The sequence below is a fragment of the Oncorhynchus gorbuscha genome, linkage group LG19 (genome assembly GCF_021184085.1).
Source record: "Oncorhynchus gorbuscha isolate QuinsamMale2020 ecotype Even-year linkage group LG19, OgorEven_v1.0, whole genome shotgun sequence".
Lineage (NCBI taxonomy): Eukaryota > Metazoa > Chordata > Actinopteri > Salmoniformes > Salmonidae > Oncorhynchus > Oncorhynchus gorbuscha.
Genome location: NC_060191.1, coordinates 14,883,477 through 14,909,125, shown reverse-complemented (window position 1 = coordinate 14,909,125; position 25,649 = coordinate 14,883,477). Strand labels below are relative to the sequence as shown.

At 40.8% G+C, this 25,649-nt stretch overlaps 1 protein-coding gene across 3 annotated transcripts in view; it reads left to right on the top strand.

The window, feature by feature from the left end:
• LOC124006223 (oxidation resistance protein 1-like) overlaps nucleotides 1-25,649 on the top strand; it is a 213,336-nt gene that overhangs the window by 440 nt on the left and 187,247 nt on the right. The gene's annotated exons all lie outside the window — the stretch shown is intronic.

Here is a 25,649-nt window from a genome sequence, read left to right as displayed (position 1 = left end):
ACCTTTGGTACACTAAAAATATATATTTAATACGTGTATTCTTCAAAATGCCGCGCGCGGTATTAAGTTGTTCGATGAGCGAGGCTGTCATTGTTTTTGAAGAGATGATAGTTTATGCTATAGCCTGTACAGTAGCCATACTAGTACTGTATATAATTGTCCAGCAGCCTCGAAGTAGGCTAGTTTTTGAAGTATAAGCTGTAAAAAGGATGACACAGGAACAGGGACATAATAACATTATACATGTTACTACACACGTACATGTGACACGTGAACATGTGCTTGTATTACAATGGTAACATAATGTGCAATGATGCAATCCCCCTATTATTTTAATGTTAGTTCAATAATTCATGGTGGGAGACTGGATAGAAAGTTATCTCTGGAATGCATTCGCTGGGGAATGGAATGAATGATGTCTGCCTGCATACACATTACTCATCTCTGTCTGTCTGTCTGTCTGCCTGTCTGTCTGCCTGTCTGTCTGTCTGCCTGCCTGTCTGCCTGCCTGTCTGCCTGTCTGTCTGTCTGCCTGCCTTAAACACTAATTCGCCCTAACTATAGCCATCTGGCCTGCCACTCTTTATAGAGATAATATCCATCCACAGCAATCGGGCTGCATAATGCATCAAGGTAGCCAACAGCTGAACATGTGACATGCATGGAACTTGCACAGTATGTGTTTGTTTCAGTCATTGGTTATTTCTTTTCTACATGCACCCCATGCCATGGCATTGCCCCGGTTCCACTAAGGAACTCAAGACTCAAGGTCAAGACAAGCACCACAAGGGCAGACAGACCTTGGTCACAGTCACACTTCAATTGGATAGTCCCTATAGATCAGGGATGTCAAACTCATTCCATGGACAGCCTCGTGTCTGCTGGTTTTTGGTTATTCCTTTCAATTAAGACCTAGACAACCAGGTGAGGGGAATTCATTACTAATCAGTGACCTTAATTCATCAATCAAGGACAAGGGTGGAGCGGACACCCTCAGACACTTGGCCCTCAGTGGGATGAGTTTGACACGTGCTATAGATGGTCTTTAGCTGGGCTACTCAAACTGTCAACAAACTACTGCAACTCTTGATACACAACAATTTGCCACTGTAGAGTTATGGTTAGTGGATAGTTCAGATAGGGGTCTGTTAACAGAAGTCATCATTGCAAGCATCGTTACCATTCAAGTATAAGATACATAATGTAGTCTTTACAATTAAAAAATAATAATTTTAGTCATTTAAATAACTCTCATTCAACAGTTATACCCTCTCTCAGCTTAAAGCTGCAATATGTAACTTTTGGAAATGTGTGTTATCAATCTATCATTCTCATTGAAAGCAAGTCAATCAATCAATCACATTTGATTTATGAAGCCGTTTTTACATCAGCAGATGTCACAAAGTGCTTATACAGAAACGCAGCCTAAAACTCCAAACAACAAGCAATGCAGATGTAGAAGCACGTTGGTTAGGAAAAACTCCCTAGAAAGGCAGAAACCTAGGAAGAAACCTAGAGAGGAACCAGGCTCTGGCGGGGTTGTCTTTTCTGGCTGTACCAGGTGGACATTATAAGAGTACATGGACATTAAGGCCAGATCGTTCTTCAAGATGTTCAAATGTTCATAGATGACCAGCAGGGTCAAATAATAATCACAGTGGTTGTATTGGGTGCAACAGGTCAGCACCTCATGAGTAAATGTCAGTTGGCTTTTCATAGCTGAGCATTCAGAGGTCGAGACAGCAGGTGCGTTAGAGAGGGAGGGAGAGGGAGATGGGGAGAGAGAGAGAGGGTGGAAAAAAGCAGGTCCTGGACAAGGTAGCACGTCCGGTGAACAGGTCAGGGTTCCATAGCCGCAGGCAGAACAGTCGAAACGGGAGCAGCTGCACGACAAGGTGGACTGGGGACAGCCAGGAGTCATCAGGCCAGGTAGTGCTGAGGCATGGTTCTAGGGCTCAGGTCCTGAGGGAAGGGGAGGGATAGAGTATATCTATTCTATGTGCGTTTGTTACGAATCCCTTTGGCCCTGCAGTCTAGGGGGGATGGAAACGAGACCCGTAACATAACTCATGCAAATCATAATAGTGAAAAGGTAACAATGTGAGGGGAGAAGGAGAGAAAAGGAATACACACTCAGGATACCTGTATCTGTAACAGTGTGAGGGGAGAAAAGGAATACACACTCAGGATACCTGTATCTATAACAGTGTGAGGGGAGAAGGAGAGAAAAGGAATACACACTCAGGATACCTGTATCTATAACAGTGTGAGGGGAGAAGGAGAGAAAAGGAATACACACTCAGGATACCTGTATCTGTAACAGTGTGAGGGGAGAAGGAGAGAAAAGGAATACACACTCAGGATACCTGTATCTATAACAGTGTGAGGGGAGAAGGAGAGAAAAGGAATACACACTCAGGATACCTGTATCTATAACAGTGTGAGGGGAGAAGGAGAGAAAAGGAATACACACTCAGGATACCTGTATCTATAACAGTGTGAGGGGAGAAGGAGAGAAAAGGAATACACACTCAGGATACCTGTATCTATAACAGTGTGAGGGGAGAAGGGAGAAAAGGAATACACACTCAGGATACCTGTATCTATAACAGTGTGAGGGGAGAAGGAGAGAAAAGGAATACACACTCAGGATACCTGTATCTATAACAGTGTGAGGGGAGAAGGAGAGAAAAGGAATACACACTCAGGATACCTGTATCTATAACAGTGTGAGGGGAGAAGGAGAGAAAAGGAATACACACTCAGGATACCTGTATCTATAACAGTGTGAGGGGAGAAGGAGAGAAAAGGAATACACACTCAGGATACCTGTATCTATAACAGTGTGAGGGGAGAAGGAGAGAAAAGGAATACACACTCAGGATACCTGTATCTATAACAGTGTGAGGGGAGAAGGAGAAAAGGAATACACACTCAGGATACCTGTATCTATAACAGTGTGAGGGGAGAAGGAGAGAAAAGGAATACACACTCAGGATACCTGTATCTATAACAGTGTGAGGGGAGAAGGAGAGAAAAGGAATACACACTCAGGATACCTGTATCTATAACAGTGTGAGGGGAGAAGGAGAGAAAAGGAATACACACTCAGGATACCTGTATCTATAACAGTGTGAGGGGAGAAGGAGAGAAAAGGAATACACACTCAGGATACCTGTATCTGTAACAGTGTGAGGGGAGAAGGAGAGAAAAGGAATACACACTCAGGATACCTGTATCTATAACAGTGTGAGGGGAGAAGGAGAGAAAAGGAATACACACTCAGGATACCTGTATCTATAACAGTGTGAGGGGAGAAGGAGAGAAAAGGAATACACACTCAGGATACCTGTATCTATAACAGTGTGAGGGAGAAGGAGAGAAAAGGAATACACACTCAGGATACCTGTATCTATAACAGTGTGAGGGGAGAAGGAGAGAAAAGGAATACACACTCAGGATACCTGTATCTGTAACAGTGTGAGGGAGAAGGAGAGAAAAGGAATACACACTCAGGATACCTGTATCTATAACAGTGTGAGGGGAGAAGGAGAGAAAGGAATACACACTCAGGATACCTGTATCTATAACAGTGTGAGGGGAGAAGGAGAGAAAAGGAATACACACTCAGGATACCTGTATCTATAACAGTGTGAGGGGAGAAGGAGAGAAAAGGAATACACACTCAGGATACCTGTATCTATAACAGTGTGAGGGGAGAAGGAGAGAAAAGGAATACACACTCAGGATACCTGTATCTATAACAGTGTGAGGGGAGAAGGAGAGAAAAGGAATACACACTCAGGATACCTGTATCTATAACAGTGTGAGGGGAGAAGGAGAGAAAAGGAATACACACTCAGGATACCTGTATCTGTAACAGTGTGAGGGGAGAAGGAGAGAAAAGGAATACACACTCAGGATACCTGTATCTGTAACAGTGTGAGGGGAGAAGGAGAGAAAAGGAATACACACTCAGGATACCTGTATCTGTAACAGTGTGAGGGGAGAAGGAGAGAAAAGGAATACACACTCAGGATACCTGTATCTATAACAGTGTGAGGGGAGTACGAGAGAAAAGGAATACACACTCAGGATAACTGTATCTGTAACAGCGTTATTTCTATGCTTCTTCTTCTTAAGTTTTGTTTTTGTGTCTTTTACTTTCAGTTTTGTACACCAACTGAAAATACAATGATTCTCTACACTATGCTTGCTTGTTTTGTCACATAAACTGAAAATAGGCAAACCATTAGAATGTTTGCAACCAGAAAATGGGGGAGCTATTTCTGCATAGTGCATCTTCAACTCTAAAACCAATTCCTCTTGACCTCAAATGGATAATTGACTTCAGCTCATGCAATTCCAATTGGAAGATGTTGAGATTGAATCATGTTTGAGTAAACAATACAAGTAATTTCAGACACGGGTGTAATGTAAGAGTAAGTAATTTTATGGGGCTAACACACCTTCCATCCTGAGTCACGAGTCAATGTGCTGTGATTATGCATGCTCTTGCTAGACTTGATTAAAACACCTACTCTCAGTGGGGTGCATCCCAAATGGCATCATATTCCCTATGCAGTGAACTTCTTTTTACCCAAAAGTAGTGCACTGCAGAATATAGAGAATAGGGTGCCATTTGGAATGCAACCCACTGAACGCTGCCTGGTACAAAACTGGTTATTATTATCCTAGTCCCTGTCTATGAAATTGGGAGCATTCTCATTTCTCAGAGCTGAAATGACAACAGTAGGCCTATATCATCACTAAAGGCACTATTGCTGTGAAAACTACCTTGAGCAGTTGACAATTGAATCAGGAATGCATGTCAAAAAACAACTGAAAGCATGTAGGGAAGGCATAGGAGCTACAAAAACATGACTTTATGCTCACAGGTAACCACCACCTCAAACAGGTAGGGGCGGGGCGTACAGTAGGATAGACTCTACCATGTGGGGGGGGACATTTTGCTATGGGGGGCCTTGCAGAGAGGCACTTACACAGGAACAGTCCAATCAGTCTAAAGACCAGGGCCATTCATACTATACTGAATACCAGTGTGACTGTTAATATGCATATATTTAATTAAACTACCATGTTGTATTCTCTGCTACTATATGATTCATTTTCTACCCTGTTCATCAGAGATCATATAAAATCATTCAGATTGATTCACACTATGACAGATCATCAGCCTATTAACTTTATGAGCATGGAGAGTCACTTCTCAGTATCGTACCTGTTGGTTTGTGGCCTCTCTCTCCCTTCCTCTTCCTCTGTTCATGGTTGTCACTGATAATACCAAACAAAGTCTTAACAATGGAACACATCTTCATGAACCAAAGTCTCTGTGATGAAATTAAAGGCATCGAAGTGAAAGCACTCAAATTGACCAGCTAGTTTGCCAGGGGTGGTGTGGGCTGTTGCCAAGAACCTTACTTACAGTCCTTTGCACATCTATCTTTGCTCTCTTCTTGACTGGTGGCATTGTGAACTTGCTAACTCTATGATGAAGACTAAGACACTGATTGTGCAAGTAATTATGTAGCTAGCAAGTGTTCTCTTGGCTTTAAAAAAAATCACTGTTTTTCAGTCCTGCTTCTAACACTGGAGGGGACATGTCCCCCATGTCCTCCCCCAGCTCCTACGCCCTTGCAGACAGGAATTTATAGACACACCACGTCAGGGAATACTATTCAATGATCATCAGCTCCAGTTTCCACTCTTAAACGATGATTAAACATAGATGCATTAGGATTGTCCTGCTGGGTTTTTGATCATCTGAGTGTATGGGTGAGAACCACTGGACTGTAAAATCCAGTGGGCTACGCCATTTAATACGTTTCAATCCAACCATCAATCAATTAGTCAACCAATCAAACAATCAACTTTTTTTATAAAGGTTTTTTTACCAATGCACTTATGCTTGACCTAAAATGTTCTGCATTTAATAATTCCCTATGATATTATTTGGTAAGACAACCACCCTGTGCCACAACCCCACTGTCTGACTGTGCGTTAGGATTTTGCTAACAGTGAAAGTTCTAGATTAAGGGATTTACTTTCTAACAGCTTTTTCAGAATGTTGAGTCATAATGCTTGTTGCTGTGTTTTATCCTAATGAAAAGAGCTGTTCCGTTTTACAGAGCGGGATGGGGAGCGAGGAACAGGAAGAAAAGCACTCAAATACTGACAAGGGAAGCGACTGCATAGTTGCTTCCTGTTCTGATTACAGGAAATGCACATTTCATTCTCTGTGACAAGAACATTTCCAAGAAAGGCATTCTCTCATTATTGCTTCATGAGTCTTCTGGCTTTAAACACACTTCTCAGTTTTTGAAAACCTTGGTGATCGAGAAGAAACCACATTTAAGGGAAAGTGGATACCTAGTCAGTTGTACAACTGAATGTATTCAACTGAAATATGTCTTCGGCATTTAACCCAATCGACATCCACATCTTCAGCGCCCGGGGAACAGTGGGTTAACTGCCTTGCCCAGAAGCAGAACGAAATATTTTTACCTTATCAGCTTCGGGGATTCGATCCAGCAATCTTTGGGTTACTGGCCCAATGCTCTAACCTCTAGGCTACCTGCAGCCCCAGACACCAGTCAGGTTGACACAAATCTCAAAAATTGCTCGACAAAAATAAGGCTTGAAAATGAATCCCTTAACTCATCTGAATCCCTCAACTCATCTGAATCCCTCAACTTAATCCCTCAACTCATCTGACCCTCAACCCCTCAACTTATCTGACCCTTAACTCAATAGACCATGCAGTAATGACCACAAGCTGTATAGACAATAGCTCTATACAGAAATGACCAGCTTTGTTACTTGCGTTGCGAAAGACAGGCAGGGTTTATAACATCTTTACATACATACTGCGTACAGCCCACAGTAAACGGCATCATGGGACTGGTTGTGGCTTACAGAGGATTAAGCACAGCCAAGCTTATGTAAACCCAGCCCATTGACCCCACAGCCACTCCACCCCTCCCAGACCGGCCTTTACCGGTCACTCACCCTCTGTCCCTGCCAGGCCTCAGCCTATAGACCAACTATGTAGGCTATAATGGCACCCTATGTGACCAAAACAGCAGAGAAGTTTAGCCTCGCACCTCAACACTCTTAGTTGTTGCGGAAATTGACCCACTATGTCTTTACTTAGTGCATGCAAAGTCATCTAGCTGAGTCCACCTTTAAGGGCGCATTTAATTAACTATAAATTGTGTAGACTCTTGGTGAACCTGATGATTAATATGACAGATAGCTGACATGATAAATCACAGGCTGGTGTTATGTACAGTAACATGATGGGTTGATGATGTAATGCTGGCTGTCAACCATGTTGTCATGAATCGCACAGCACTTAACCAAAATGAACAGTACTCAGAGCCTTCAGTTCTGCTTTCTATGGCTTCACCAACCAACTGAATCATGCTTTTGGAATTTGATGGTACGAGGCCCCAAGAGCGTTTGTCCCTGTCAGTTTAATATCATTTTGTATAATGAGTCAGCCTGTACTGAGTTGTTTCTAACTTGCAATGACAGTGTCCTACCACCTTGCCAGGAGCTACTGCTGCTCTATGTCTACAGCTGAGGTTACAGATCTGAACTCCAATGATTGGCTTTGTCCCTACCAGAGATCTGAACTCTGAATCTACATACAGTACAGTAGAAAGTTCTACATGATCAATAAACAATTGGAAGAAAACATATGTTGAACTGTGAACCTGTAGGGACATCAGTCAGTGATATGACATTAGACATAGCAAGAGAGTATATACCATGTATTTAAAGTAACCATAGATACAGACAACTAGTAGACTGAAATAGCATAAATTATTTGAGAAGGCCCTCCTATTAGGCCTGTGTTAGTGTCTGTCCCATCCAGACCTACTCTAGGCCAAAGACAGGAGTTTAATAATTAATTAAAAACAACCGTGTCGTTATCAGAGCGCCAAGGACTGGTAATAGATATACTGTAGTGGTCATGTGTCTGTCTGACTCTGCTGTGTTTAAAGAAATAATACACTCAAAAACAATATCTGTGTATTTTTTTCATTCGTCCACTATTAATGCAGTCCCTTAATGTTTTACATGCCAGCAGTCAAGTTTTCAAGGTATTGAACTTTCAAGAATCAAAGTGTCACTTGTACTGCTGGACCGCTGACATGCAAAACATTGTCTGTCTGTGGGGTTGTTTAGTGGAAGTTACAAATAGCACTATCACATTCTTAAAATCATTCTTGAATGTTTTTTGCTGTCGATCTTTAAGGGACGTTTTCCTGGACACATTAAGCCTAAGTCCTGGACTAAAAAAGAAAGCTCAATGGAGAATGTCATCACTTTCCAACCTCATTCCTTATCTCCAGCCCCATCCCAGTGTTCCCCAGTGGCGGTCGGTGCCGTTTATGATGAGGGAGAACAATTTTAATTGTCATGAGCATGGCCTTATTTCTATTACAGCATAATGGATGACTGTCATTTATATTCCATTCACCCAGTTCAATGTAATATCGATAGGTTTAGGCTACTACATTATACTAGAATTGTCCCTATACCTATCATGAGGTTGCTACAACCTAGCCTATGAATTAAAGTTTACAACGTCGGTACACCCAGGTCAAGGGTGTATTTATTAGTCCAACAGTTGCAAATTAGTTTCTATTGGACAAATTTGGGTATGTTTATCCCCGTTTTGTTCCGTTTCTTCCGTTTAGGAAACGTTTTTCAGCACAATCGGCGGAATGAATACACCCCTTATCACACGTAAACACAGTTCACTTTCATAGCAGCCACGTTGTATACCTTCTCGCATCTATGCGCTCTACTCTCACCTTTTCCCTATGTTTGTGGACTTCAATGCACAACACATCAACTGTATAAGATCAGGCAAAAAAACTTTAAGCCAAACCATATCATAACTTCTTCACACAGCCTGCATTGTTGTCACCGTATTAGCTAAAGTAACGTCATAGTCAACATAGCTAATAGAACTAACTCATTAGTAAATCTGCTACAATCATGCAGTAACGTTACAGTGTATAGCAGTTTAGCAGTTATACCGGCAGGCCCAAGTGGCAATGAATTAGTCAAACCAAAAGCTTACCTTGACTTGGAAGGGTTCCAGTGTTGTTGAATAGTCATAGCCAGCTAGCTAATGTAAACTGAAAGTGAAAAGCAATGACCAAATCTCTCTCTCTTGCGTCTCCTTAATTTTTGATGAAATTAATTTGTTCAAAACTCTTAAACTATTGTCTTTCTCTCAATTTGAGTCAACAACTCACAACATTTTATGCATTGCAGTCTTAGCTGTAGTTTATGCTTTCAGTACTAGATTCATTCTATGATCCTTTGATTGGGTGGACAACATGACAGTTCATGCTGCAAGAGCTCTGATAGGTTGGAGGACGTCCTCTGGAAGTTGTCATAATTACTGTGTGAGTCTATGGAATGGGTTGAGAACCATGAGCCTCCTACGTTTTGTATTGAAGCCAATGTACCCGGAGGAGGACGGAAGCTAGCTGTCCTCCGGCTACACCATGGCGCTACCCCCAGAGTGCTGTTGAGGCTACTGTGGACCTTTGCAAAACAGTGTGTTTTAATCAATTATTTGGTGATGTGAATATATTTAGTCATTTATTTTCTAAAAAGGACAACTTTTTAAATGTTTTACCCTTTTTAGTTTTTTGAAATTCACTGAGGAGAATAGTCCTCCCCTTCCTCCTCCGAGGAGCCTCCACTGGTGTCCACATGTGAAAAGGGCACATTTCTATGTTTTGTAGTAACAAATATGAAGTAAAAATGTTCTACCTGATGAAAAAAGGTAAGACATAAAAATAAACTGATTTTTAAACCCTATGAGATTCATGGTGACTCGGGGAGCAAGAAAATAGCTTCCCTCAGGCTAGAAAGTCGTTGCAAAATCACAATTTCCCCCCAAACAAATCCTACTCGAGGATGTCTTAGGGAAGGATATTTTAAGACTTTTCTTCTTATCTTTTCAACCACAGATCGTAGAAACACGCCATTTTCACATAATATTATGTAGACCCTGGTATGGGTATGAGATGATGAGTATCAGGTTGAAAAGTGGTGGAATTTCTCTTTAATATTTTAATTCATTATAATTTTGTGTGCGTTTTGTACAACTGTTGTTAATGGCACAGTTATGTGTCGCAGCTTTTTTCCAAACCTAAAGAGCCGAAAGTAGCTTTTATAACATAGGCCTACTGCGTCCCACAATAGTTTTTCATAACACCGTAGGCACAGTCATTGACGCTGCTGTCATGTCTCCTTCAGAATATTACCCATCAACCATTCTCTAGGGCGTTGCTTTGGTCTGAACATAACACTCACGGGGATAACATGAATTAACTTAGCACCAATAAAACAACACTGTGTGCTCGTAGAGGATGAATAATAGAGAATGCTGTTTTTGAATGACCTATCAACCTTGTAGAATTCAAAGATGCATCATTCTGCTTCACAGTAAGCACAGTATGCTTTCACCGTGTGACCCCAATGAGGATTTAGTCATCGCTTTGCCACCTTTTGTTTCTCCTAAAACCACGTCAGGTTTATTCAAATGCAGTTTCATGTCTTTCATTCTTAAAGAATTTGCCTCTATGGTTTGGTGTTTTGAAAGATCGTGTTATATTGCTGTTGCTTTTGAGTCTAGCTAAATGTCCACAAGTCCACTTTTGGCAGACGTATTCATATTGCTATGAAAACTCCTGTATTATGATCCAGATTGGCAGAGCTGTTATGTAAATGCTCACAATGTGTCGTTACAGGTTCACAATTCAGTACATCATCATTGGATTGTGTTCAAATAGTAGTTCATAACCTATTAAATGACTCAGGTCTGTAGCTTTATGCAGTATGTGTTTCATTTGAAGGGGTAATTCAAGTAACATTTGTGACCTCACATATTCTTCAACCTTATTATAGTGACTTGGCAATAAACAGTCATAGGAAGTAGGCCTCCCGAGTGGAGCAGTGGTCTGAGGCAGTGCATCACAGTGCTAGCTGTGCCACTAGAGATTCTGGTTCGAGTCCAGGCTCTGTCGCAGCCGGCCGCGACCGGGAGAACCATGGTGCGGGGCACAATTGGCCCAGTGTCGTCCGAGTTAGGGGAGGGTTTGGCCCGGCAGGGATGTTCTTGTCCCATCATGCTCTGGTGATCCCTGTGGTGGGCCGGGCGCATGCACGCTGACACCAGGTGTGCAGTGTTTCCTCAGACACATTGATGCTTCTGGGTTAAATGGGCAGTATGGTTGGGTCGTGTTTCAGATGAGTCATGGCCCTTGACCTTCACCTCTCCCGAGTCCGTCTGGGAGTTGCAGCGATGAGACAAGACTGTAACTACCAATTGGATACCAGGAAATTGGGGAGAAAAAAATAACTGTCATAGGATACATCCCAAATGGCACCATATTCCCTATATAGGGCTCTGATCCAAAGTAGTGCACCATGTAGGGAATAGGGTGCCATTTGTAGAAAAGCCAAGGATAAAGCCTTGCGCTCCTATTCATTTGTATTTATTTGTCTTACGAGCTTGTCGGAAGTGCTCATGATTCAGAAGCCCTGCGCACGCTGGGTAGGCAAAGTGTTCCCATTTTTAACCATTTCATTTGTCTGATGGGACAAACTCCACCTACCCGGCGGACCAGGAGAGCTGTGGCTAAATCAAGAGAGCCTACTGTGCTGGCCAATCGGCAGCTTTTAAAACCATGACCAGAGAGAGAGACTGTCAAAGAATACATCAGAGAGCTTCTGTTTTTATGAGTTTATGTTTTTACGTCAACACTGATTTTATTCAACACTTTTAAAAACATAAAACGCTCTTCTCCCTACTTCCACTCTCACTGCAGCTGCAATGAATAAGTAGCCGCGTGTATCGATAGTAGCCGCGTGTATCGATAGTAGCCGCGTTTATCGATAGTAGCCGCGTGTATCGATAGTAGCCGCGTGTATCGATAGTAGCCGCGTGTATCGATAGTAGCCGCGTGTATCGATAGTAGCCGCGTGTATCGATAGTAGCCGCGTGTATCGATAGTAGCCGCGTGTATCGATAGTAGCCACGTGTAGTAGCCACGTGTATCGATAGTAGCCACGTGTAGTAGCCACGTGTAGTAGCCACGTGTAGTAGCCACGTGTATCGATAGTAGCCACGTGTATCGGTAGTAGCCGCGTGTATCGGTAGTAGCCACGTGTAGTAGCCACGTGTATCGATAGTAGCCACGTGTAGTAGCCACGTGTATCGATAGTAGCCACGTGTAGTAGCCACGTGTATCGATAGTAGCCACGTGTATCGATAGTAGCTACGTGTAGTAGCCACGTGTATCGATAGTAGCCGCGTGTATCGATAGTAGCCGCGTGTATCGGTAGTAGCCACGTGTATCGATAGTAGCCATGTGTAGTAGCCACGTGTAGTAGCCACGTGTATCGATAGTAGCCAAGTGTATCGATAGTAGCCACGTGTATCGATAGTAGCCACGTGTATCGATAGTAGCCACGTGTATCGATAGTAGCCACGTGTATCGATAGCCCTGCGTTTTTATTATTAGCAGCTCATCATATCTATTTTAATATCAAGGAATATTAAACTTTTTCTGGTCATAGGAACAAAATACATTTGTGCATAAGGCAGAAATGATGCGGTGCGACTCAAGTTTAGCCATCAGGTGGAAGACAATGTCCCCTCTCTCTGGTCAGTTTTACCGGAGGAAAGGAGAGAGCAGGGACTGTGAGAGGTGGGCCCTCTGCTGCCAGAGAGGAAGAGGAGAAGCGAGAGGTTTCACTCTCGACAAATCTGTCCAAAATAAGCCCAATGTGTTTCTATGGGCTTATTTTGGACCTAAACTTGTCACCTGCCTTCCCACCTTTGGGACAACAACTCCCATTGTTAGGGTGGAGACTTGATAATATACAGATCTCTACTGCTGCTCTCTCCCTCCGCTGAGACTTACTATCAGATGCTGGTTCCATCAGTCCAGTAAAATAAAAAAGTGAATTATTTCAATTTATGCTCAGCTGTGCCTCACAAGTGATACAGCAACATTTATTTTGTTATCAAATCTCAAGTTTTTTATATAATATGTTCTGAAAATAATAATATGTGCAGTCCAAACATAGCCAATATGCTGTGGTAATATAAAAGGATGCACAAACCTCATTCCTACAGAACTGTTTTTATTAGGTTAAAGGTAGACTCTTAAGAGTGTTGAAGCGTGAGGCTCAACTTCTCCACTGTCTTGGACCCTGGCTACCACACTGTAGCAGCATGAAGCGAACCCGTTCCAGGGTTGCCATGTTTGCGGTTTTCCCGTGAAATTGGGCTACTTTGAAAACAATGTCGTGGGTGAAAATGTATTGATTGTGGGTTGTGGGATTTTGGGCTATTTCTAAATTGCACTGCGGTGTTGAGAGAGTGCTGCTTTAGGCAGTCATGACAAGTGATGTGAAAAGAACAAACTAATTAACTAGCACTAGCTAGCTACTTACTTCTCGCTCATTCTTGTTTTCCTCTTTCATTGTATCCTGACTGCACACAGTCCTACCAATCATTACTAGAGCCAACACAGCAAGGGAAAGAAACTGAGAAATAATCATCTGACAGTTTCAGAGAGAGGGAGCGAGGATCGAACAATGTGCTTTCTCTCTGGGTATGTAGTCAGGGCTTGAAATGAAGGGCATCCCATTGTCCCCGGGACTAAAAAGAAATATGTCTGGAACGGTTCAAACAGACTCTGGAACGATTGATCCAAAATTCATTTTTTTTTAGAAAGCAATGACGCTAAGGCAACAGATCAGGACGTCTAGCTCAGAATATTAATAAACGTATTTGTTCACATGAGAAGCACATCACATGTGCACACGGCAGTAGGCTATGCGCAAATGTTCAAAATGCAATTAGTGGGAACACACTGTTCTAAAAAGTGCACTGCACATGCGAGCCGTTTCATGTCACATAGAATATCTGTTTGGAATGTAGTAAGAGGGGAGATCTAAAGATGCAACAACTAGCATGGGTTGCCTCATGACTAGGATTGTGTCTTTGCAATGCTAGACAATGAATGAAAGTAGATTTGAAAACCAATAGAACAACAGAAAATGCTGGTTTCAATGACACAATGAAGCGTTAATAAAAGAATTCCCTTAACATATGGTCTGATTTTGGGAAGACATGCCTCCTAAAACTAAATAAAACCTCCAGGTTTTAAACAGTTAAGTTTATGGTTAAATAGTTCCAAATTGCTGACTGCCTTGCAAGGTGGCTGATGTGTGCAGTGTGCTACAATCACTGACCTTTCTCTCTGCTCCTGTGACCATTTGATCAGAACGAACCGTGCCTCGAGTATGTCAAGAGAATCAAGCCTTTAGAAGTTCATGTTAATTATCCTACATTATAATTGTCAAAATGACTGGCTTATCTGGGCCAGTGGAGGCTGCTGAGGGGAGAACGGCTATAATTTTCACATGTTTGATACCATTCCATTCACTCCATTCTACGCCATTCCAGCCATTATTATGAGCCGTCCTCCCCTCAACAGCCTCCACTGATCTAGGCCAAATTAAAAGTCTCATTAAAGCTTGGCTACAATTTCTGATGCCTCCCTCATGTGAGTCAGCATCGGCATGGACATGAAAGTCTGTAGCCAATATGCATATAACCTAGGCTACACTTTTACATGTAGGCTAATTATTTATTCACATTTAGCCTATGCAAAATATATCTATTTCTGGCTCAGTTGACAGCCCCATGTATCAATTTCAGTAGTAGGCTAGTCTTATTCGCCTTTTATATCACCTATGAGTAGACCCATGTTGGCATCTCTCCCCAGAAATTTTTAATACATATTTTAATTTGGGACAGTTCATCTTCAGTGTGGAACGGTTTAAATTGCACTTTGGGATGATTCTGGGACGGTGATGAAAAAAGTCTCGAGCCCTGTATCTAGCAGGCTAGCTAGCTAACATCGGCCAGAAAGTTGAAGTCAGAGGAGCGAGAGAGCGCTGTGCAGCGGGGCAGAGGTGAGGACAGAGAGGAACCGATTAACTCCATTACTGTCTATCCAATTGATTGATTGATTAATAGTAGAATAATATTATCTTGATGTACTGGAGCTCCTCACTCTCTTTCTTTTCCATCTTTGTCCAGAAGGATGAATGACTGGGAGCTACAGACACACATGAATTTACATTTTTTATGACATAAAAGAAGCCCAAAAATGCAAACTGTTGGGGCTTTAAGATTTTTATGATTATTTTAGAGTAATGTGACTTGCATTAACACTATTTCACAATGTTTAACATTGTGTTAATGCCATATCACAGTAATGTTTTATGAAAATACATACTCAGCTTGCTTTTTGATTGCGAAAGTGATCTTGACTCAGAAAGGGTTGGTGACCACTGCCCTAGACTGATTATTAAATTAGGTGTCATTGGATACATATACAGAGTGTATTATATTACTAGTATTATGTGAAGTAGATTATTGTGCTGTACTATGGTTTTATGTCAGTACAGCTATTTACCAGGCACATATGGAAATATGCTTCAAATAGTAGCTGGACATCAATTTGCTAATGGTTAAACCAGTATGAACAACATCATACTATACAGAACAAAACAACTTTTTTAACTTTAAAATCTGTCATTCTGTTACCAAACTGCATCCCCACTGTTCTTCAATTATTTTTTTTAAATGTTCAGTGGAAATTGTTCAATGTAGTCCTTGTGCATAGAGTTGTATGGTTTGTTTAACTTTGTAATCATTGGTTTTGGTTTGACATACATTTGAAAGTGAGAAATCGGAGTCTCAGTGTTACTCTGTTACTGTGGAATTGCCTGTATAGACAGTTGTTGGTTGGTTGTCTCCTGGCTCCAGTCTGAGGAGTTTTTGCCGATTCTGACATCCAGTTGTACACACACACACACACACACACACACACACACACAGAGAGAAAAGGTAAATATAGGAGTCAAAAATGATGGAAAGGCTGTTTACTCTTGTCTGCAGTAATTGACTGAATTTCCATAATCATCTTGTGTTTCCTGCCAAGCTAAAGTGACCTCTATTAGTGTGTGCCCAGTTGTATGTGCCAGAGCCTGGTTCTTTCTGTCACCAACCAAGGAGGGCCAACAGAAGCACCTAGATCTTCTGCACATATTCTGTCAGACCTGGGCCCTGACAGTAAATCTCAGTAAGACAAAAATAATGGTGTTCCAAAAAAGGTCCAGTTGCCAGAACCACAAATACAAATTGCCAGGACCATCCATCTTGCCCTAGAGCACACAAAAAAAGTATACATACCTCGGCCTAAACATCAGCGCCCCTTGAATTGAGAGAGAGAGAGAGAGAGAGAGAGAGAGAGAGAGAGAGAGAGAGAGAGAGAGAGAGAGAGAGAGAGAGAGAGAGAGAGAGAGAGAGAGAGAGAGAGAGAGAGAGAGAGAGAGAGAGAGAGAGAGAGAGAGAGAGAGAGAGAGAGAGAGAGAGAGAGAGAGAGAGAGAGAGAGAGAGAGAGAGAGAGAGAGAGAGAGAGAGAGAGAGAGAGGTCTAACTCATATTTAGATCTTTTAGGACATTTTAATATAGGCTATGTAAGCAGTTTTTTTAAGTGGATTAATTAATCCTGAACTTTTCAGTTTGAATCTAAGGTATTGATATAGCAATGAAACGAGATATCAATGCACATACAGCACTGTGTGGGTGACAAATATTTACATGGTTTTGTCCCCTTCGTTGGTACTGTATTCCTGTGAGTTTGTAGCTTACAGTTGTGACAATGCTTATGGTAGGATCTATCTGTATCCAAGCCTCTGTCATTACAGTATCAGCCAGTGTGTTGACTGCTCTGTCAGGCTTTAGTATAACAGACCTTATAACCGGCTCCTAATAACTACTGGGCTGTTGGGTGTCCTCTGTCAGTCCACCAGGCAGCTTTCAACAGAAGTGCTGACCAGCAGTATTATCGACTAGCAGTAATACCTGCTGTCCTGTCTGTCTACCTGTGTGTAGTTTACCCACACTGCTAAGCCTACCTGGGTTCAAATAGTATTTGAAATAGAGTATTTGCTTTAGCCTGCCTAGAGTGTCAGGTGGGTGGGGTTTGCACTTATTTTGGTTCCATTGCAACAGGCAAGATGAATCGAGCACAGGTGAAGTATTTGAAATTATTTCAAATAGTATTAGCAGGTCTTGCTGCTAAGGGATTCTCTTCAATGCATTATCTGTCTGCTGTTTGTGTTTGTCAGGACACTCGGTCCACTCTGAGATAGTTTCACTAAAACACAAGGCTGGCTTAATTAATGTATGTGGGAAAGAAAACCACTTATCTCAGACAAGGTCCCTAGTTACTGTACCTCCTACCACTCTGTTTCTCTGGTTTAAGTCCCAACCTTTCACCTTCTATTACGATAGGAAAAAAGTGGAAACTGCTGTAAAACTGATCAACAAATGTGTTTGTGTTTTTGTGCGTATCTGCCTGTCTGCCTTTGTACTTGCGTGCGTGTGTTCAATCACAAATAGTATTAAAACCCTTTTTTAAGTTTGTTGGAGGATCTGGCTTCCCCTGGCCCTTCAGAAAGATAGTCTGGAGCGTTGTTTACGTTTTTCAGAGATATGGCTCCGGTTCATCCGTAAAACATTTTCTGGGTAAATCATTTTAAAGCACTACAACACTGTGATCAATGAGTCAAAGTAAATTGTGCAACTCTTTTAAATTGCCCCACTTTTCTCTTTATGTACCGTTGTTCTGTATTCTCTCACAGGTTACAGCACGTGCTGAATGTGAGATGAAACGGTGTAAAATAACAACAAATCATTTCTCTCCGCAGCATTTATATATCTTCTTATTATGTAGTGCCTTCAGAAGGTAAACATACCCCTTGAATTATTCCACATTTTGTTGTGTTAAAGCCTTAATTCAAAATTGATTAAGTCAATTTTTTCCCCCATCTACATACAATACCCCATAATGACAACGTGAAGACATTTATTAAAAATGAAATACAGAAATATCTTATTTACATAGGCATTCACACCCCTGAGTCAATACTTTTTAGGAGCATCTTTGGTGGAAATTACAGCTGTGAGTCTTTCCGGGTGTCTCTAAGAGCTTTGCACACTTGGATTGTACAATATTTGCCCATTTTCCTTTTAAGAATTCTTCAAGCTCTGTCAAGTTGATTGTTGATCAGTGCTAGATAGCCATTTCATTTCTTGATTACCTTAAGTCAAAACTATAACTAGAACACTCAGGAACATTCAATGTTGTCTTGGTAAGCAAATCCAGTGTATATTTCACCTTGTGTTTTAGGTTATTGTCCTGCTGAAAGATGAATTCATCTCCCAGTGACTGTTAGAAAGCATACTGAACCAGGTTTTCCTCTAGGATATTGCCTATGCTTATATTTGTATTCCATTTATTTTATCCTAAATAACTCCCTAGTCCTTTCATTGACAAGCATACCAATAACATGATGCAGCCACCACCATGCTTGAAAATATAAAGAGTGATGCTGAGTGATGTGTTGTTGGGTTTGCCCTAAACATTATGCTTTGTATTCAGGACAAAATGTTCTTTGCCACATTTTTTGCAGTCTTACTTAATGCCTTGTTGCAAACAGGATGCATGTTTTGGAATATTTGTTTCTGTACAGACTTCCTTCTTTTCACTCTGTCAATTAGGTTAGTATTGTAGAGTAACTCAAATGTTGTTGATCCATCCTCAGTATTCTCTTATCACAACCATCAAACTCTGTAACTGTTTTAAAATCACCAAATCCCTGAGCAGTTTCCTTCCTCTCTGGCAACTGAGTTAGGAAGGACGCCTGTATCTTTGTGGATCTAGGTGTATTGATACACCATCCAAAGCCTAATTAATAACTTCACCATGCCCAAAGGGATATTCAGCGTCAGTTTTTAAAAATCCACATCTACCAATTTGTGCCCTTCTTTGCGAGGCATTGAAAAACCTCCCTGGTTTATGTGGTTGAATCTGTGCTTGAAACTCACCACTCGATCGAAGGACCTTACAATTATCTATATGTGTGGTACAGAGATGGGGTAGTCATTCAAAAATCATGTTCACAACTATTATTGAACCCTGAATGAGTTTGTGCAACTTATTATGTGATTAGTTATGCACATTTCTACTCTTGAAACTTATTTAGGCTTGCCATAACAAAGGGGTTGAATACATTTCAGTTTTTTTAAGTCCATACATTTCAAAAGATGTCTCGAAACAAAATTCCACTTTGACATTATGGGGAATTGTGTGTAGATCAGTGACACACAATTCAGGCTGTAACACAACCAAGTGTGAATACTTTCTTTACTGTATATTCTTATTCACGTGACTTATATGTACTCCTATAAAAATAGAATACTTGTCGATGTGAACATGTAAAATGTCAACCTCAATCACAGTCATGTTCTGTGCTGAGATAAGATGTAACTAATACAGACATCATACACACTCTTGCTCAAACACATCCAATATCATACACATCAACCTACTCAGATTTACTACACACATAATATCTTGCCTCAATTTTCTAACATCTGTGGCATTGGCTCACAGGGTAACAGGCAAGGGTATAAAACAAATATTGCTAGAACCTATTTCTTGAATTCTAAATATCAGACATTTGAAAGCTCTAATTTACCTCTGATGGCAGTAACTTTACAAGCACTAATTATGGTCAGTTTAGACTCAGAAGAGCATCTAGTTACGGTAAGGGGTGAAATAAGTATAGCCAGTTATAATTGTAACGGTTTAGCAGATTATTAAAAAAGATCTGTCTTTACATGGCTAAAAAAAAGGAATATAACATATACTGTTTACAGGAAACTCACTCTACATACTTAGATGAAGTTGAGTTGAAAAAGGAATGGGGTGGTGAAATCATTTTCTGTCATGGACAAAGGAACTCAAAAAAGGTGTGATGATATTAATTATCAAAAATATTGTTCTGAATGTGCAAATAGTCAGGAATGATTTGCAAGGAAGGTGGATCCTTTTGAATATGAAAGTGGACAACAAAGAGATTTGGCTCATTAATCTATATGGTCCAAATCAGGATGATCCACACTTCTTCAAAACCATTTATACCAATTTATTGAACTTACAGGCAACAAACGATCAAATCATTATGGTAGGAGACTATAACACAGTGTTAAGTACATTTAAGGTCATCACTCTACAAACTATCATCACTGTGCCCGTAAGAAAATCACAAATATTATGGACACATTAGAAATAGTGGATATTTGGAGACTAAAAAACCCAGACCTAGTGAGAAATACATGGAGGAAGCTTAATCAAGCTATTCATCTTGACTACTTGGTGCATTGAGGATTCTTGTGGGTGGGGAATGGAATGAATTGTATTTTTTATTTTTATTCTTGGGGTGGACTGTGAGAGGGGTCTCGAATGGTTGAGGGGCAGCTGTTGGGGAACTGTGGCGGGATCTTGGAGGGTTCGGGTTCACGTTTTTTGGCCTGGTGGGAGATCTGTCAACGTGCCCTTGAGCAGGGCATTGACCCTGGATGCTTCTGTGTGTCGCTCTGAATGGATGACTAATGTGATGTAGTTGCTGAGCGGCTTCACTGCATGTATATTGTATGTTTCGGATATTCCATTTTTAAAAATTATTATAAAAAAATTGATGTAACTAGTGACAGCAGTCTGTGTATTTAAGATGGCTGTTAGATACAAAAAAGACAACAAAACAGCAGGTATTATTCTTATAAACTGTTCATAAAAATATAAAACATTTAGTAGGAGCAGACAACATTATATTATAGCAGGCAACGTGTTTCGGCGAACAGAAAGTTGTGATGGGTCAGCACTCAAAAAGATGTCACATAAAGATTACTTCATTATTCAATTTGTTGTATTATTTTCACTGCATCAGGGATAGCGTACACAGATGTTTCACTTTGCATCCTTCCTCAGTGTGAAGGTACAATTTGACTATCATTCATAACAGCATCTGTAAAGAACAACCGATGAGCAGCAGGTGCTTCAAATCAGGGTTGACACTCATCTGCCAATCAGGGATGTGGCTTTTCTGGTCTACCTGTACACAAGTTAGTCACAAAGAAATAGAGAATTATAGGGTATGGGAGCGGGCATGAAGGGCAATTCATGAATCAATTACCATAGGTGTCTGCTCACTTGAATACATTATATCAATTCATGAGATAGACCACCACAAAGGACATCAGGCACAGCCGCTCATAAAAATGTGGGGCCAAAACATGAATAATATGCTAAATCTGATATGGAGAGTGTTCTTGTATAACAGTCTACATTTGCCCTATAGAAAGGAGGTGAAATCTCATTCTTAGTTTAAACCATGTGGGGATACAGAATGTAATTTATACATCCACATGGCTTCTCTTTGGAGTAATTTGTTGACCTAATCACATCTGTGTGGTGGAGGAACTTTTTAGATCTCGACCTAACGCAATTAATTAATAGAATGATTTTGTTCTATAAAGATAGTGGATTTATGTTCTCCAAGGCGTACTTTCAAGGCCCGGGATGTTTTTCCAATATAACCTTATAAATAACCATATAAATAACTCCTTTAGTTGTGCAAGTTCTACATGGCTTTATATCATGGGTCTTAGACTAAGTTCATACTAAGTCAGAACATTTCCTTATGGTGGTACAAGAGGTACATTATTTTATGAAGGCCTCTTTTCTCTCTCTGACCACATCGGATTGAACTAATATGTTTGATAGATTTCTTGTTCGTTTTATAGGTGAATAAAGGTGTTTTCTGGAAGGCAGAATTTAAAGAGGACTCTGGTGATAATACAGTGCATTCAGAAAGTATTCAGACCCCCTTGAATTTTTACACATTTTGTTACGCTACAACCTTATTCAAAAATGGTTTAATATTCTTTTCCCCCTCATCAATATACACACAATACCACATAATGACAAGGCGAAAACAGTAAAAAAACAAAACAGAAATACCTTATTTACATAAGTATTCAGACCCTTTGCTATGAGACTCGAAATTGAGCTCAGGTGCATCCTGTTTCCATTGATCATCTTTGAGATGTTTCTACAACTTGATTGGAGTACACCTGTGGTACATTCAATTGACTAAACATGATTTGGAAAGGCACACACCTATCTATAAAGGTCCCACAGTTGACAGTGCATGTCAGAGCAAAAACCAAGCTATGAGTTCGAAGGAATTGTCCTGAGACAGGATTGTGTCAAGGAACAGATCTGGGTAAGGGTACAAAAAATTCTGCTGCACTGAAGGTCCCCAAGAAAACAGTGGCTTCAATCATTGTTAAATCACGAAGACTCTTCCTAGAGCTGGCCGCCCGGCCAGTCCTCTTCTGGCTGTGCCGGGTGGAGATTATAACAGTACATGGCTAAGATGTTCAAATGTATAATAATCATAGTGGTTGTAGAGGGTGCAACAGGTCAGCACGTCAGGAGTAAATGTCAGTTGGCTTGGGATGTTGGGATTTTTTTAGCGGCAGGAACTGGGAGACCAGTCGGGATGGAGGGAAAGATGAAAGGAGCAAAATACAGAGAGATACTTGATGAAAACCTGCTCAGGACCTCCGACTGGGGCGAAGGTTCACCTTCCAACAGGACAACGACCCTCAGCACACAACCAAGACAACTCAGGAGTCGCTTCGGGGCATGTATCTGAATTTCCTTGAGTGGCTTAGACAGAGCCCGGACTTGAACCCGATCGAACATCTCTGGAGAGACCTGAAAATAGCTGTGCAGTGTCCCGATCCAACCTGACAGAGCTTGAAAGGAACTGCAGAGAAGCATGGGAGAAACTGCCCAAATACAGGTGTGCCAAGCTTGTAGCGCCATACCCAAGAAGACTTACGGCTGTTATCGCTGTCAAAGGTGCTTCAACAAAGTACTGAGTTAAAAGGGTTTGAATACTTATGTGAATGTGATATTTTTTGAATAAGGCTGTAATGTAATAAAATGTGGAAAAAGTCAAGGGGTCTGAGTACTTTCCAAATGCACTGTACATGCCCGTGTTTGTTGACAGTAGACTTGATCATTGAAAGTGAGTGTATATATACTGAACAAAAATATAAATGCAACATGCAACAATTTCAAAGATTTTACTGAGTTACAGTTCTTATGAGGAAATCAATCATTTTAAATACATTCATTAGACCCTAATCTATGGTTTTCACATGACTGGGAATACAGATATGCGTCTGTTGGACACAGATACAGGTACCTTAAAAGAAATGGGCCTCACAAGGGCCTCAGGATCTCGTCACAGTATCTCTGTGCATTCAAATAGCCATCGATAAAATGCAATTGTGTTCGCTGTCCATAGCTTATGCCTGCCCATACCATAACCCCACCGCCACCATGGGGCACTCTGTTCACAACGTTGACATCAGCAAACACCATACCATAACCCTACCGCCACCATGGGGCACTCTGTTCACAACGTTGACATCAGCAAACACCATACCATAACCCCACCGCCACCATGGGGCACTCTGTTCACAACGTTGACATCAGCAAACTGCTCGCTGACATGACGCCATCTGCGGTTATGAGGCAAGTTGGACGTTCTGCCAAATTATCTGAAACGATGTTGGATGCAGCTTAGGTAGGGAAATTAACATTAAATTATCTGAAACGATGTTGGATGCAGCTTAGGTAGGGAAATTAACATTAAATTATCTGAAACAATGTTGGATGCAGCTGATGGTAGGGAAATTAACATTAAATTATCTGAAACGATGTTGGATGCAGCTGATGGTAGGGAAATTAACATTAAAAAATCTGAAACGATGTTGGATGCAGCTGATGGTAGGGAAATTAACATTCAATTATCTGAAACGATGTTGGATGCAGCTGATGGTAGGGAAATTAACATTAAATTATCTGAAACGATGTTGGATGCAGCTTAGGTAGGGAAATTAACATTAAATTATCTGAAACGATGTTGGATGCAGCTTAGGTAGGGAAATTAACATTAAATTATCTGAAACGATGTTGGATGCAGCTTAGGTAGGGAAATTAACATTCAATTATCTGAAACGATGTTGGATGCAGCATAGGTAGGGAAATTAACATTAAATGATCTGAAACGATGTTGGATGCAGCTTAGGTAGGGAAATTAACATTAAATTATGTTGGATGCAGCTTAGGTAGGGAAATTAACATTAAATTATCTGAAACAATGTTGGATGCAGCTGATGGTAGGGAAATTAACATTAAATTATCTGAAACGATGTTGGATGCAGCTGATGGTAGGGAAATTAACATTAAAAAATCTGAAACGATGTTGGATGCAGCTGATGGTAGGGAAATTAACATTAAATTATCTGAAACGATGTTGGATGCAGCTGATGGTAGGGAAATTAACATTAAATTATCTGAAACGATGTTGGATGCAGCTGATGGTAGGGAAATTAACATTAAATTATCTGAAACGATGTTGGATGCAGCTGATGGTAGGGAAATTAACATTAAATTATCTGAAACGATGTTGGATGCAGCTTAGGTAGGGAAATTAACATTCAATTATCTGAAACGATGTTGGATGCAGCATAGGTAGGGAAATTAACATTAAATGATCTGAAACGATGTTGGATGCAGCTTAGGTAGGGAAATTAACATTAAATTATGTTGGATGCAGCTTAGATAGGGAAATTAACATTAAATTATCTGAAACGATGTTGGATGCAGTTTAGGTAGGGAAATTAACATTAAATTATCTGAAACGATGTTGGATGCAGCTGATGGTAGGGAAATTAACATTAAATTCTCTGGCAACAGCTCTGGTGGACATTCCTGCAGTCAGCATGCCAATAGCACGCTCCCTCGAAACTTAAGACATCTGTGGCATTCTGTTGTGTAATAATCATGCTGTTTAATCAGCTTCTTGATATGCAACACCTGTCAGGTGGATGGCTTATCTTGGCAAAGGAGAAATGCTCACTAACAGGGATGTAAACAAATTTGTTCACAAAATTCAAGAGAAATAAGCTTTTTGTGTGTATGAAACATTTCTGGGATCTTTTATTTCAGCTCATGAAACATAGGACCAACACTTTACATGTTGCGTTTATAATTTTGTTCAGTTTACAGAGAACTGTTCCATCTGTTTTTGCTGCGATTTATTAAGTAACTGGCTTTTTTTCAAGCTGTTAATGTCACGGATCCCTCTGGAACTTTCATTACACACACCTGGCCCTTATTCCCACTGATTGTATTTGTATATATGTGCCCTTTGGTTTCCATTGGGCGGTTGATTATTGTTACTATGTCCGTTGATCATGTGAGTACCTGTGCTATGTGTTTTGGCTTTCGTGCCATTGTGGGGCGGCAGGGTAGCCTAGTGGTTAGAGTGGTGGACTAGCAACCGGAAGGTTGCAAGTTCAAAATTCCCGAGCTGGCAAGTCTGTCGTTCTGCCCCTGAACAGGCAGTTAACCCACTGTTCCTAGGCAGTCATTGAAAATAAGAATTTGTTCTTAACTGACTTGCCTAGTTAAATAAAGGTAAAATAGAAAATTGTGGATTGCGCAGGTGATTACGAGTCTCGTCCCGTGTGATAATCATTGTGCGCTTGTGTTATTAATTTGAGGTACTCCTCT